General features: G+C 38.1%; 1 long non-coding RNA gene across 1 annotated transcript; it reads right to left on the bottom strand.

Annotated features, from left to right (window-relative positions):
- Window positions 1–2,498: 2,498 nt before the first annotated feature.
- LOC124412203 lies at window positions 2,499–3,577 on the bottom strand. Its single transcript, XR_006929773.1, has 3 exons — window positions 3,496–3,577; window positions 2,796–2,881; window positions 2,499–2,628 (listed from the first exon to the last, which is right to left on the bottom strand). It is a non-coding gene; the product is annotated as an uncharacterized LOC124412203 (long non-coding RNA).
- Between the last annotated feature and the right edge of the window lie 13,473 nt (window positions 3,578–17,050).

Genomic DNA, 17,050 nt, shown 5'->3' with positions numbered 1-17,050 from the left:
TAACAACTTTCTCAGTCAGCGTTAGTTTAAATGGATAGATATAGACGAGAAGTTTTATTTGATCCTAGAGCCGTAGCACGCTGAGGACCATCAAATACAAAGGTTCCAAAAAATTATCAATCGTTTATATATACGTGTCTACGAACTATCAGGATATGTATTCATTCTTAATATCACTAACAAACATTCAATTAGTTGTCGTTATTAAGGAAATCATGAATACAAACAACACAAAACTTGTATAATTTATCACGATTGATTCGAAATAATCGTATGAATTTATTACATGGACATTCCCAAATTATAAAATATGAAATAAATGTGAAATATAATGTGAAATAAATATGATTGATGATAATCAACTCTAATTTGTCACATCACCTTTTCCCTACTATTATCATGCCATCAACGGCCCTTTCTATAGTTAGTGGGTAAGTAATCGAATCCACCAATTTTTTTTAGGTATTATCGTTTCGGTGAGAAAAAATTACGCCATAACAAAAACAAAATTTATGTTATAGAAAATTTTTTAAAACTTGATGGCTGCAATAGGATTAATAATTTCTGAACACTTCAAAAATATTTATTGTAATACTTGAAGTTACGAACACTCTCGAACTTGAATCCGTCAAAAATATCAATTGACAAGTAAAGAAATCGCCGGCTCCTTGTACTTCGTTCGAATGAAGTTGGTTGAATTTCTATACATTCCGACTGGACTATGACTTTAATAAAACACAACTCATTGCACATAGACGCTTTTTGTCCTCAAAATATATTATACTTCCTCAAAGTTCATCTAACCACAAATTTCCGAATCCTTCACTTCCAACTTCGTTTTTAAACATTTCTTACCTCAACATTTCTCATTCATGTTCCCGAATTTCATTACCTGTTCCGGTCACTCGTACGTATAGGTATACAGGCAGCTTGGAGAACCGTAAGCGAAATCAAGACTCCTTGATGGACAGCCAAGCGGTAGTTCCTTGCAGACGTCTTGCTGTTCGCTCGAATTTTTGATTTCCCTTGGGTATCCAGCGCCGAAACGCAAGGCTTTGGCAGCAGCTCCTTCGGCTGCCATTCCCCCATCTCTCAAATTCTTTTTCCTCGGAACTCCAGGTCTTTTTCCGGCATTTCGCAGTAACGGAAATCCCAGAACACAAGCTGATGCATTTGATTTCCCGGAAACTAAATTACTCCGACAGACGCCTCGAGACGGACGAACAGAGGAGATAGCAGCTGATAAACGTTTACTGAGCCTCTCTTCAGGATTTATTTCTCGAAGGCTGCTTCCTCTCAAATCAACTTTGGGAACTTTTCGGAGCATTGCCGTAGGTAGTATGATATTAATCACCGATTCTCAGACTGATGTATCTAATTACCGTTCTGTCATTGATACTCATTGATGGTGAGATTATTTGCCATGAACAAGAAGTAAAAAAAAAAAAAAAAAAAAAACGAACCGAGATACACTCGAAATTAATCAAGAATATTTGGAGCTGAGAAAACAGTTAATTGGCGAAGTTGGCTCACGCATTCAATTTTTTTACGGGCCGATCATATTAATGCGCTGATTTCATTAAATCGGCACTCAGTAATTACAAAACTTCGAGTTAGTAACTTATCGAAATTAAACTAAAGCTGAAGTGGTCAAGATAAATTGAGTTGAACAAGATCTACTTTAATTATTGACACTTATCAAGACACTCGTCGATTTTCCCAAGTGTGAATTTGTAGGATTCAACAGACGATTTGTCACTCACAATAAGCCGTACTTAATTGTTCTGATAGCTTCCCTAGAATTCATTAGTCATGATACATGTTTCTTTATTTTATATTCCAAGTGAATACATGCTATTTGTGGTTCTCACAATCATATCTAGATTTATCGCATTTTATTCCCTGAAGAATTACACATTTTATTACATCAAGAGCCGACGACGTGCAGAAAATTCGTGGCAGCCATTCGTTGTTGGATAAAAAAAAGAGAAAATATTATTAAATTGGAGGCACAAATCGTGAATTTTTCGATGACTAAAATCAATTGCTAGAGGGTTGGACATTACAAATAATTTTTTTTGTAATTTTAGAACTACAGTTCAAACAGATACAACCAAAAAGGTCAATAATTGGGATAGCGTCAAAAACTGGTACACTGACATTATTCTTGTTTATCTCATAATTCAGCGAGCACAAATTGGAGGCAAATATTGTCGCATACTTACAAAGAATGTCAGGAATAACGTTAATCCCTACAGAGAAACCTATAATCGGATACCATTTGTTACCTTTAATTCGCATATTAATCTTTGAATAGTATAAATAATAAGAGTTTAATCAACGTTTCGTAAATCGGAATCACATTTTAGAAAATTGGCAAAAATGTCTTTGCCGCCCCGAGAGATGGCTGTCAGGTTCATTAGTTTCAACTACCACTATTGTGCGTCAGAAATAATTTTTTAAGCATATTTTATCTCCTTTTAAAAAGCCTTTTTTTCTATTTACGCAGGTTGGAGTTTATTATTTGAAGATTGGTCGCGTCCTTGTTCGCCTGAAATATCTGCTGTCCTAATTTCCGTCCCTCGTTTGGGGTGATCTTGCCATCTTTCACTGCCAGATGCACAGATGCTGAGAAAGAGATGAAAGAAATGATCAGACCAAATTTACTTTCTCTACTATCTACTGGTACATTCATATTCAACATGCTATTCAAAATATCTGAGGAGAAAGATTCCTTCGAACGTTTGTACATTTAAACTACTTTAAAGATTCGATTAACAATCAATCCAACGTACTTGTACTCGCCAATAGTGGAAACGATTTCTGAATCGATTCCGCGGATCGCAAAGTGAACTTCTTCTCTGAGTTGGTGTCAGAGGAACTGTAAATAGAATTGGAAAGAACCCATATATGACATGGATGTTCGATCAGGGTTCGCGAACAGCGGGTTTCCCGGAATGTCGTTCGTGAAGTCGGAAAACTTTCAACCCTGGGAAACTAAAACCCTAATCCTGTGGCCACCCTCATTCCAAATACTATAAAAATATCAGACGTCCCATTCGTTCAGCGAAAGCATCCAGGTACGTCTAGTCCAAGGAATTCCTTTAGGCCTGACTCACACACCCTTGCTTTTTTTTATTCCGTCATTATTCCTGAGAATTTGTGCCAGAAACTTCACGAACGACTCGGGAAACCCCCAGATCGTGGTGGTGAGAATACATGGAGTATATTCCATTTCTTCGAGGTCAAAGCCTTCAAGTGAGGTGTGTACCAACTGTCTAAAAAAATGCTTACAATATTCAATAAAAAAAAATTAGATTACCAATCGACTTCAACTTTCTTGTTACGAAATATTATGATTCATCCTTGCAAAAAATATATCTATAACACAATAGATTTTTAATTTCCTTAGACATACGTAGAGTGATTTTCTAAATACATGTTACTTAATAAAATGCGGAGAAAACGGAGGAATAGATATGCGCTGATCCTCACCTCATTTTACTGCAGTTGAGATCCTCAGGTAAGCGTTAAGTTGTGAGAGAGAAAATCTCAGTTCCTTCGTCGCGATTATTAGCGATACTGACAGAGCGGCAGTCGCGCTGCAGCTTATAATACAGACACGATGATTCATAACTTCTGAACCACTCAAATGCAGCTACGACCAATGAATAGCAAGGTCTTCCGATGCAACGGTCATTGATCTTTTGACAAGTATTCGATGGGTAAGAAATAAGTAAATGAAATATTACATCGTAGTATTTCAGGATTATTATTATTAAATAATAATTTATTTTTTGAAATGACAAATTGAATAAATCTACGATATATACAAAAAGTCCTCGATCACGGCACTTTCCATCTTGTATAAAATTCGAGTTCTTTTATCCTTCTAGAGCGTCCAAAAATTACAAATGATCCGCATCCCATATCCCAAAGAACTTGTCTTACTTAAAAGTCGCTTCGCTCTCGAAAGACAGTACGAAGAATATATTATTCCAAGAAGGATTTAACTCTCGTTGTAGAATATCTACGTAGATATATTTACCGCAAAGACGAAGTGGGCGGTGATTTAATTTCTTCTTGGAACGTGTCGGCTCCGGTGATTCCCCTGTTTATTTCTCTCACCATCTGGCTGGTGACGTTTGTCTGCGTATCACGCGCACAATCGTTCCTCTTTATTCTTTATCGCCTGCCCAGTTCACAGCTAACTCCGTTTCAATCGAACCTGATAAAACGTATCCAAACGTGATCGCAACCATCATTAAATACTTGCAATAATAATGAAAGTACTTTGGGCGGCGAGTTATTTCTCTGTAATCCCAAAATACGAGGGGGCTTGGAACGCGTCTGCGAGGAATGCCTCTGTCGAATTCCTGACGCAAGTCCGCTGTCGGTTAGACTCATCAAAATTAATTACACTTCCTGGTAATTTCACATACTCGAGTCTCCACCTGCTTCAACACTTAAGATAAGTTCAAAGTTTTCAACCCCAGGACGCTGTCTCATCAGTAGATCTTATCGCGATATTCTACCATTTGTATTTATCTGTTTGCATATCTATGTGTCGAAGATGTTATCGAGTATACCTGTAATAGTTCGCTGAATTGCGAAAATATTTCATTTATCATCGAGTGTGCTATTTATTATCGAAATATATAATATTATTATTATTATAGATATTCAAACAGGAGCTAAAATCTTGCATTGTTTCTCTTGTTGTCTGAATAAATTGACAAAAACTTGTCGTCGAACAGTCTATAAATATTTTTCAGCACTTTAGCTGTGTAAAAGTTAGCGTATTCGTAAATAAAAATAATATTCATTGATTTGAAGAAAAAGAAGAAGAGGAAAAAGTAAGCAAAGAATTTCGTCGAAGAAATTCTTTTCATTACACTTTTCCAATACCCCTGCGACGCAAAGGTATTCATTGATAAGAAATTTCACATCACATGGGTTTAACATTTTTTAAACACTTTGCTTTTCGGAACTCCGTGGCTAAAAGAAATAAAGTGACTCTGAAACGACTGCAGGGTATGCGTATTATTGCATATACAATATTACATAATAGAGTCTTTGTCGAGGAGAGCACTGGTTATTCTTCACGGTGTACCAAGGTATATAAGTCACATCGTGTACATGAATAAATTTCCCTGTCAAGTGCATGATTCAGCCTGTCGTGGGTTATTTGAATTGGCGACATTGCGACGTTCCTCGCGCCGAAACTCCGCTATACGTGCTGCTTGCTGACGGATTATAGTTAAGGATATTAAGGATTTAGTCGCACCCTCGCCATCCGTAGGGTCAGATTAACGCACTAATTTACACGTCGAGTAGCCTCGCGTAATAACAATAATATTACAGTCAGTGTTGATAATTACAAGCCCACTATATTTCCAAACATCAACAAAAAAAAAAAGCAGAAAAAATTATAATAAGGTAATATATATAAAGAGTAAAAGTTCATTAACACATAAACGCACAAGGGGATGATAATATCTCAAGTATAAAACGAGGCTGCGGTAGTAATGAGTTATGACGTGGTTGGGAAGCTGGTCTCGTTCTTTGGCTGCTTACGGAAGCGTTTCGCGTATTTCCCTCGGGAAGATAATGCAGATGGTGTGGCGCCTGCAGAGACTTTGGGTCAACAGGTTGTCGGCGCAGGTCGCGATCTTTGGACCCTGAATAAAGCCGTGTGACTCCATTCCCGAGATCCAGTTCATGTCGTCGATAATTTTCCACGTTCGTACTTCTCTTTCAACCCCTTTCCTTATCCCCCCCCTCCAGGTGTATACACATAATCCGCGAGGCATGGATAGACGTTTTTGGTGAACATACGTGCTCTTCGTACTTCGACTCGTAACGCAATTTTACGACAAGTGTAGGGGTGGTCTCACCCACCTTATGTCAAGACTATTCACCTACGTAATCACCAATGAGCCAGGCGTCTGGCTCTAATGAAATTGCGGCCACCGTAAGGAGGGATGCGGCAGAAGTCTGCGACGATTTGAAGGATGAGATGGTCGTCCTTGCTCCGAACAATTGCCCGTTTAAGTGCCTAGTCGCCGGGGCGGGGCCACGAATCGAATAGAGCATTAGACCGATCGAAACTTCGTCCTATCGCACTCGCTGTACGCTGAGAAAAAAAAGTTTCATCTACTTTCGTTCTTAGGAAATTCTGGTAAAACGGGCATCGTTATTGTAACGTTTTAAATATTTTTGTAATAACAAGAAATCGTGGTATAAGCAACTATTTTTAGTTTAATCATAGTTGTCGATGGCAAATTTTTCGAACATTTCAACATTAGGTAATCTATTTATATCACGCGGGCGTGTTTTACGCGTTTTTTCATCCTGTTTTGCCTACACAATTTAGATATCTTGACTCTACGATTGCACATGCGCGGAATTTTTTTCCTGGGGGTTAAAGGCGAACTTTTCTGTACCGTGCGCATGCGCCGTCGCGAACAAAGCTGACATTACGCAACTCTAACCTCAATTTCGTGAATCGTGAAAAAATGAAAAGGCGCAAAGTCTCACTCACGACTTACGCTCGGTGCAAAAACGCCGAGTTTGCCTCTTTGTTACAAAATACACTAATGTTTAGCAGACTACATTGATTTATTGTCGTACAAGCATCGAATCATCTCGATGGTCACGAGAAAATTTTCAATGAGATACTTTCTGCAAGTCTTTTTAATAAATTATGCACGTTGCAATGCATTTATCGTGTGGCGTGACCATAGCGTTACATTGTTACAGACATTTGTCATCCGAGATAGGCTCAATCAATTCTGATAGCTCCCACGCACTTCGTTCGGCACGAAATAAACTCGTTGTTTTATTTCCCACAAGAATGCACGCTGTTTATATTCCTTATCCGCTTTATCGCGCGGAGCTAGTCAATTTTGCCAATTCTATTATTAATACAGTAGATGCGGACTAGATTCTTCGGATGCAATCAAATTATCGGATAAATCGCAGTTCCTTTTCTGAAGTATTATTCAATCGCCCCTATTTCACTCCATCAAAGCCGAGAACGAGGGTGATTTATTGACCGAAGAAGAAAGAAAAACGCGTGAGTCAGAGTATAATTTACGTTTGGAAATGGAACCAGAAAATACATTGAAAATATATGTTCACACCGTGTATATCCAGAAATATGTTTGGTTGTATGAATAATGTGATAGATTGAAAATTGAACCGCAGTCGAACAACTGTTTATTATACCTTACACAAGATTAAAAATATCCACTTGAAAAACCTGATTGAATGAATTTATCAATAATAATAATAATAATATTATAAAAATTATGTAATCGTTATATTTTGCATGCCAGCCATTTTGTTCTTTTCGTATTCAGTCAGAACCGAGTGAAGGAAATATTATCGCACTTATAAAAATTTTTGTCATTACAATGGAGGTTTGAATTAAAGATACACCATTTTCTCAAAATGTCTCACAATCTTGATCAGTGAAATTTTGTAAATTGTAATTGAGACGTTTTTGAAGGTTGAAGAAGGTACTTTAGTTCACCGTAAGGTTTGCTGCACTGCTTAATCTTAAATATAATAAATTGACCGATTATAATCGCTCAAGTATATTTTGAAGTACTTAGGTTGGAAATTATTTATCTCTACTTCCCATTTAATGTTTGGGTTAACAATTGGATATCGCGCGAGTTCTTGTTAGCTTGAATAAGGTACTGTCCTAGGCGCTGGCCTTCATTTTTGGTGATTTTTCCATTTTTGACGCCCATATAGATTGATGCTAAGGAAATGAGGAGAAAAATTTTCAATTACATACATACATACATACATACAATACCCAATTACAAATTGTGTTAGTTTGGATGTAAAGATGTGATATTTAACTCTGTAAGGTTATACACAATCCGGATCGTTTGATTTTACGAATTATATACCCAAATTGAATTTCTCGAACGTTGATACATTTATTTTACGGGGTTGTAAGTTATGACGGTAAAAAAATTGCATCTTACTTGCGTCGAGCACTAGAGGATTTACGCTGCGCGATGAACGTGCCGGTACAGAATCTGACACAGGCGTTCCGATAACGGAAATAATCAGACAGCCGAATAGGAAGAAGAAGAAGATCCGCACACCCTGCCCCTTGTTTGTGCTGGAGAAACTGTGAATAAAATTCAAAAGGATCCGTTATTTTGAGAGACGGATTTTTCGAAATGTCTTTCACGAAGTGCCTCCTTTCGTAATGCGGGATTAAAATTCACGTGAGTAAGAGACTTAAAATCGGCTTCTCAAAACGAGTCAATTTCAATACGAAAGTACGAACATATAATGTACGAAAAATAAAACATATGTATAAACAAATGGTTTTCAAAAGTAAAATGCATTCAATGTTAGATACATGAAATGTACTTGGATGTTATGCAAACGGCGATTTCCCGAGACGTTGATCTCGTTGAAATATATCGAAAGCAAGAAAAAAAGTTACTCTGATCTTCACCTCATTTTACTGCGGTTGCAATCTGCGTGGTTCAAGTCGAGAGACGTTAACTGCTTTCGTTGCAATTCTTGGCGATACTAACAGCTCAGCAGTGAGACCAGCTGTTTATAAAGAGATATTGCATGAGAATAGACCGGTATGACTACTGTAGTGAACGTCGCGTTGACCTAGACGGGGATTCCATTTAGTAATTTCTTCGAAGTTTATTACCGTACGGGTACTTCCCTTGCCGATCCTCTTATCTACTTATTATAGTCATAAAAGCAACGCGTGTAAACGTTTTTCTTTGTGTCTCACATTGGTCCTAGAATGTCGAAGCAATTAAATATATAATGACGATGTAGTACTGTAAGCTCTTGTGAAAAGTTACATTGTCTGACTTGCTCGTTCTCTCACGGAGAATTATGTCATAGGATATTGACGCGGCACTGCGGAATCTAATAAAATGTATACTGTAATAGTAAGGAAAAAAGTAGTTTGTGGTAACGAATTGATCCACGATTATAAGCAATTTCTTTGATCCACAAAAAAATTGAGATAGTATGAAAAGCGTCGACAAGGAATGCTTTTAATAGCAATTTTGTTGTCGGTTGGATAAGTCAGAATTAATTACACATTGCTGAAAATTCTGCATGGAAAATGAATTACATGGGCCTTAGAAATGACGATGTCTTATAAATTGTTTCAAACTGTTATCCACTATTACAGAGTTGATATGATAACGAGAATTTTTTCATATCGTTATCAACATCAGAGCCTTCGCTGCAAAACTGCATTTAGGTCAATATTGGTTTACTATTTTTAATATTTCCTCTTGCAAAATACGTATTGTGTCAGCATAAACATAAATTCAATTGAAGTTTATTTGCAGAGGAAGAATGATACCATGATAAATGTCAGATAAGTGAATTATGTGTACACAATCTTTGTCCCGTTTCAAATGATGCACATGGTTGTAAAAAAAAACAATAATAATAATAATAATTTTAAGCTCTTTCAAAGATCCTGCGAAAATAATTGAGGATAATTGATTTCACTTTACAGAATCGTGAGAGGAAAACGATGAGGTGCAAGATAGATACTAGACCGTAATAATTATACAAACTATAGTAAAAATTTAAACACCTATTCTAATAGATTCGATACTGATTAAGCACCATTCACAAATGTTCAGGAAATCACAGTAAACAAGCGAAGAGTTATGTATAATTATAAACTAAAAATCATTTTTCCACTTTTCGTATAGAAATAAAACCAAAGTCTGTGTAAAGGCTCCGAGGCATCACATTGAAGCAACGAAACCGATAAGACATATGAGCAAAGCAAAAAAAGATTTAATTGAGAAAGAAATTTCGCAGAACAAATTACTTCTGAATCTTCGAAATGGTTTCGCAAGAACGCTATTTAAGTACATTCATCGGTACAAAATTTACATCGGGTCTATACCGCACAATCAGCTCCAATTTCCGTTAGTCAAACAATTTACCTTTATGTTCGCCACGATCGTCATCGTCATCATCGTTATCTTAATAACGTTCATCACTATTCATTAGCAATATTATAGCTTCATGATTGTTGGTAATGGAGCCAAGCTTATCAGAGAGCGTGAAACGTGAAAATCTCTTTATACTTAAGGCAAAGAAGGAACTGTTTCCCCAAAAATACTAAAGTTTTCCAGTTGAATGTGTGAAACTATGAAATTTACTTGGTAATTAAATTGCGCGTGACGCCTGATTCTATGCATTCCGTTTTCGTTCGTGAGTTAATAGTTGCATTATCGCAGGTGCGGCAATGTCTGAACAGTACGGTTGTACTCTACTTCATAAGTTAATCCATACAAGAAGAACTCTTGAATCGTCGATGCATCGTGATACTGACGACTATTTTCACTTTGATAACCAACATTTATGTACGTGTCGTAGATATTCTGATTTTACACGCTATAAAGGATATGCATAGTTTTCAACGTGAAATTTTCAGCCTCGCTGTCGCTGTACGCAATCTTGTGAGGGATTATCAGTGAACTTAATCCCTGGAGACAAGAAGACACTTTTTGTCCAATTTTACGACGTGCTTTATGACTCCACGACGCAGGTTGAGACTGCCGATCATAAAGTATGAGCACCTACTTTAAGCGGCCCTCCTCTCTATGCTAACGTAGTAAATTTACCGGCGCATAGCAACCGGAGTTCGTCCAATTTTACGCACAACTCTGTCGATTTTGCGCAAGGATACAACCTCCGATGAATAAAGTTAGTACATGATTTTATGATTCACAAACGCGTTTGAATTCCGTTAGTGGTCTCAAAATATGGAGTCGATAGACAAAAAAGAACTTGTCATTTTTCAATTTGTTACAATTGGACTTGTACTTCAGTTTTCAAGGAATTTATGAGTTCTGACCATTGCAATTATCGTCGATTGAGATGGTATGGGTGTTAATCGAGTTGAATTCAGGCAAAACAATATATCCTTAACATAGAAAAAATTTAGAATTCTGATTTTTAATCAATTTAGAACAATTAAATCCTCGCAGCTTGGCAACGAGGAATCGAAATAATTAATTATAATACTTGCGAAACAAAAATGCTGTCTAATATGCGTTATATTTCTATATACACTTGCGCGTAATCCAGCCGTAAAGAAAGTCTGGAGAACGTATAAATAGGGCTCGTAAAGAGAATGAGCCTTATCAAATCCCCGCTGTTTTTTCCTCTGCAATAAATTGCTTGAACGCGAGGTCAGAGGTCGCGAAAAGAGCTGGCTCAAAGCCAGACCGCGATATTTCAGGGTCCATATCCGATTACCGAGGAAATATACACGCCGGTATATACGTGTGTATGTATATGTATTCGCCAAAATGATAGTCGACGGCGAAGCGAGAAGATACATCAGACGGAAGGTGGCGAGGAGGCGTCTAATGGCCGAACGAACTTCCGGTCGGTTTCGAGTCCTGGGTCATGCTTGCTAACTCGGCTGATCAAAGAAGGTCGGCATCAAAGAAGCCTCGGAGAGGGTTTGGATCCGTCTTATCAAGGCTGGGGGCCACACTTCACGGTACAATGAAAGGTCTGTTCAAGCTATTCGCGTACGGAGTGTCAAGCTTATTTAATCACGCCAAAAGTGAGATCAAGTCAAAGCAAAAATTTTCGTCTTACGGGAACATCCCCTGCTCATGCACAACAGAAACCCCAAATGGATCCAATTTAACCGAACCTAATCCAATCTAGTCTACCACCGCGCTCGATATGTCGGGGATTTAGATGCAGCGCAATCGAAAATCAACGACGCACTTACCTGCTATATATATGCAATATGCATTATTCCAGATCTCCGCCTCTTTGCATCAGGCAATGCCCAAGTTTTTACTCTCGATAAATCTCTCAGTCGGTTGACCTGTTGCTAGGAATAAACGCGCTCAGACCGTCTGTAAACTATAAATTTCCGAATAAACGGCATTATGTGGATCGATAGCTTTGGAGATGTTCTAGATTTCGAAATTTCTAACCAATCACATTTCTACTTTGCGAAGACTTTGTAAGAATTTTCAGAATTCTTCGGCAAAGTTATTAAAATAATCATTATTTTAGACGAATTAATCCAGAAATTAATAAGATCAAAAATGAACAAACTGAAATCGATAAAAAGTCACCAGAAGATTGATTGAAGATGATTATCAATAGGGATATGCAAACTGAAGACTTTTTTAGTGTTCAACTGCACGGTTAGAAAAAAAATGTCCGTGCATGTCCACTAAAATTTTGGAGTTTATTTAACCATTTTTTAATGTCCTACTAAGTGAAAGAAAAAGTACAAACCACAAATTCAATGTTGATGTGACAATTTAAATGTTAAAATGATAACACGTTATGTCATATTCCCTAACGACGATACGACGAATTTTTTAAAATTTAGAAAGTATAAAATATAACCTAGAGCAACGGTGTAAACTACGAACATTATTTGCATATTTCCACTAGCTAAATTTTGTTTTGTGTAAATTTCCTCATGTATATCATTTGCAAAAAACTATGCATACGACTTCCAAATTGATAGTAAAACGTTACTAAAAAAAGTCAGGGAAGTCTTTGAAAAACGACGACAAACTTGATTTATAAATTAAATGTTAGGAACGATGTTGAATTTCTAATAAGATATCGTAAAAAATGATCGTTGTGTAAAAGTTTAGAATGATTTTGAATTGAAGGTGTAAAGTACGCAAGATATGAGTGTGTTTTGCTTTACCACGGTTTACTGAACATGAAGAAATTCAAGAATTGCGAAGTAACGATCTTTTATAAAAATGTATGCATATAGTTATATCGAAATCTGCGTCACTGTAGTTTAAATCTTCATTAGATTTCATCTTGACTCGTTCCTTTTGAAATAAAAACATTGACTCATGGTGCCTTTGATTTTGACATGTTTCGGAGATGTTTCAGAAATTGACTGTCTTTTCCAAAATTTGCGATTTTCTCGCAATGTGAGAATAATTCTACAAAATAGGCAATCGGTTTGTCAGAAAATTTTACTCTTATTTCACATACTCGACAATTATATTTAAAATGCAGTATATCTCGAGAAAATCATTCAAAAAAAAAAAAAAAAAAAAACTTCAATTTCTCGGAATAAAGTAAAAAATTCCACGAGTATCTAACCGAAATAAAAACAATACCATTAGGATCGATTTCCGTATATCCAGCCACATTTCAAGTATACCGGAAGCCCCGAAACAACGGCGGAGGGTCAACGACCTTGTCCGAAAGGAGAATATTCCTGAGATGATATCCTAACTCGAGTCTAGATGTAACGCCGGAGAAGATCAATCCAAAAGCCAAAGCGAGAAGCTTTGCGGGATAGCGAGTTGATCGAAAATCCAAACGCCTTCACCCTCCTCCGCACCTCCTAAGCGCTTTTCAATGAGACACGCCACAGGCGGTAGAGCTCGGCGAGCTTACTTACACACAATATATTCATCCGCAGCAAAGATAGACAATATCATGCATATATTTCCACCGTCAAGCTAAGCCGAGAGCTCGAAAGCTCGACCAGCTCTTTCTTCTGCCTAGCCACGAGGTTCAAAGCGTCGAAAAGCCTTTTGCCAACGCGGTGGTGAATCCGAACGAGGCAAAAGCGAGGCGTCGCGTCGCGTCGCGTCGAGTCGGTTGCGTTGACGGCGACGGCGACGGCGACGGCGACGGGTTAGTCACCGCCGAGCACATCGCTCGATCGATCGTCTCCACGGTTCGTTGGTTGCCAGAGAAAGGTGGGACGGGGAACGTACAGAACGTACACAGACAGAGTTTCCCTCGTTTCTTGCCGGCCAGGTTGGGGGTGGTTAGAGCAGGGTGCGCCGAGGAGAGGGGATGATTCGGGGTGGTATATGACGGGAGTGAGTCGAGGGGCAGAGCCGCTGAGTCACGCACATCTGCCACGGCGCGGCGTCGCCATTGCTTCTCCTCCGAGCTTTTCCACCCCCTCCGCAAAATGCGTACAGACGGACGTACGTACGTGCTTCGTGTGTAGGCACCCCGGACTGCGGAAGTTCACTTCGGTTCAGCGAGTGTGTACATACCGACGTATGTATGTATGTATGTACGGACATTGTACGTGTACATTCGCAGTAAGAATCGGGGTTGACCGTTCAATTATTCCTGCAAGTGCCGGGCGAGACTTTACTCCATATATGCATGCATCCTCGTATACCTGCATAAAACTCGAATGTGCTCGATCTGTATATACACGCGTTACGTATCCACGTTTAAAACTTCCCCTTATTTATACCATGCCAGATCGCGAACAATGGTTGTACATCCTATGTATGGGTAACACGCGTATTTCTTGAAAGATACTGCGCTTGTGTCTGTTATATCTATATCTTACATGGGCATACATCATGTACCTATATAGCCGATACGTATACCATACCTGTACAGAGCAAATATTTGACCAACGGCCGCTGACGCCAGATTGGATGATATGTACGCCTAACTCTGCACGTGTCGCATACGTGCCGTGATGTGTGTTGGACTTGTTGTTGGCGTTGGTAATTGTTCGCGATTAAGAGTATATCGATATCTAATTTGGCACTGAGGAAATAAGTTAAACGTCGTTTTAGGTGGATTTGGAAAATAGGGAAAAGTTGGTAGTTCGATTAATCGTTTCGGTGAATACTTGGCGCAAGGTAGTCTGGCTTCCGGATTTATAGTTGGGATAAAACTGTCGATTCAGCTTATTCTTAGCGTTCGCACTAAATCAGTCAGACCGTCGTTGATATAGTTGCGATGTAATTTCGGCTCTTTCGTCGTTTCTGGAATTCAGTCCGAATCAAATGATTTTGAATTCGATGAAAGAAAAAAATTGTCGAAAATCATAGGCGTACAAAGGCGATCGCTCCTGAAGATCAAAGATGCATAAATTCCATTCGAACAATTAAGTTCACAGAGGAAGATATTCTCTCCTTCTTACCGTATTTTTTTTTTAATTTTGCTTGAGTACTGAGTTTTTCTTATGTCATTCCAACTTCCAATATGGCAAAACTTTATCAATTTTCTTCGATGTTCTTCAACGTTTAGTTTATTATTTATTCAATTATTTATGCAATACGTAATTGCAACTAACAAAATCATCCAATGAATCCTTGAAGTTTCTTATTATATGCTTCGCTACTGATTGGGGGGAAAGCCTCGAAGGATATAGAGGTCAATAAAACTTGGTTTCGAAAACTTAGTGACAAATAACGATCCGTGTCACGCATACTTCAGCTGCTAAGTGAGGTTAAAGTACGCAGTTCAAAAGTTAAACCCCAAGATAAAATCAAGTGGCTGCAGGAAAGCCACGCTGCAACTCGATGGCGAGTTGGCCAGGTGGTGGTTAAAGCAAAAACTTTTAACGACGTTCGATCAGGAAACGATTACGACTGAGAGAAATTCGTGACGTTTAACGCCGTTACGTGCAGACAAGCGTCTGGTCGCGTGTCACTCTACGATTCGCACTTACAAAGGCCGAACCTTTTTTTACTCTGTTCTTCGCCGGAGTCTATACTGTTTGTAATTAAATTACTACTATCAGCCAAATTAGCGAGACACATTCACGTGGGAGGAATAAGAGAAACCGTTTTTCTAACCTGCTACGCCGTTTTTTAAATATTTTGATAATGCCAGAATTGACTATTCACGATAAGCCCAGCACCGCCATTTTGAATCCATCTTCCTGTAACCGTATCAACAGGCAATAAACTTGGCTGTTGATAAAAGTGCAATCGAGTCGTAAAACGTAGTTTTCCAAATTTTTCTACAAGTTAAAAAATGAATTCAAAGTCTTTTTCTCGTGTAATACTTTAAGGTACGCATCGCTTGGTGGTTATGGCAGCAAAGATGCTTGTACTTGTACCAACTTGTATTCATATAAATAGGGTGCAAACAAAGCGGTTTTTTACGGCGGTTCGCAAGTCTGCAGGCACATTTCACCGCCTTTAGCTTCAAGTTATACGCCAGTGACTCGGCCTAACTTTGCATGCAAACGCGAAGGTTTGACTTCAGTAGTAACGCACAACGAATGGTCAGACGGCTCTGGGTACGTTGGGTTAGTTCAGTCTTTGCTAAAATAGTATCGATCCGAGGCGAGTAGTTTTACGTTTCCATGAGGCTGAGGAAAATGTCATTTTTTGCACTTACCGAAAGATTCTAGTAAAATCGGTATATCGTTGTAATAAAATTTTAAACATTGATAGTGTTGCATGATATTGTGGCGATAGTTATGTTTTCAAGTTATTGCGTCATTGGATACTTTCGTTTAGTCTACTAGATTTTTTCAGTTAAAGATAGCCACAACATCAATTTATTGTTGTATTGAAATGGAATTGACGCGATGATTATAAGGAAACATAGGCGAACGAGTAACTACAATCAAAAATAATGGTAAGAATTTGAAACGGTGGATCCTTTATAGTGGATCAAAATGAAAAAAAAAAACGTCATATTTTCGAGTACTATGGTGTCCGAGGGCTTCAAAATCAAATCTAAATCTGTCGTTCGGAATTCGAATTGGATATTATTCTTTTTATTTCTCTATGAACTTGGAACCTGCAGTGTGAGAACGGAAGTTCGACGGCTGGCTGATGGCCAGTCTAAACCCGCTTGTTTTCAATAGCATCATACGTAAATCGATTTTCTAGCGGAAATTAATTATCGGTTTCGCATTTTTTCATCAAGAACAATAGCATTTAAGAGAAATGAAACGTTAACGATTTATCATTTTATTCTTTACTCGCTTGTAAATTTCAGGACGAATAATTTTTGGAATTATATCTTATAACGAATAATAAATCAATTGCTCTTGGATATTTCGCTCAAACAAAGAAGACAGGACTCTAAATTTTGCTTAAATTTTTTTGACTGTTGCTTGGAGTGTCTTTATCGAGGAATGCTTCTGCCGAATTTAGAGGGTCTCGGATGATCGAATCGAGCAATCTTCATCTTACAGTAATTGCTTTTACGATCACCGCCTCCGCCGATAAAGCTGCGTTGAGAAAACATTCCCCCGAGGCACGTAAAAGTCCTT

This window comes from Diprion similis, chromosome 11 (genome assembly GCF_021155765.1).
Source record: "Diprion similis isolate iyDipSimi1 chromosome 11, iyDipSimi1.1, whole genome shotgun sequence".
Lineage (NCBI taxonomy): Eukaryota > Metazoa > Arthropoda > Insecta > Hymenoptera > Diprionidae > Diprion > Diprion similis.
The sequence above is the reverse complement of the archived record's forward strand: the minus strand, read 5'-3'. Positions and strand labels throughout refer to the sequence as shown.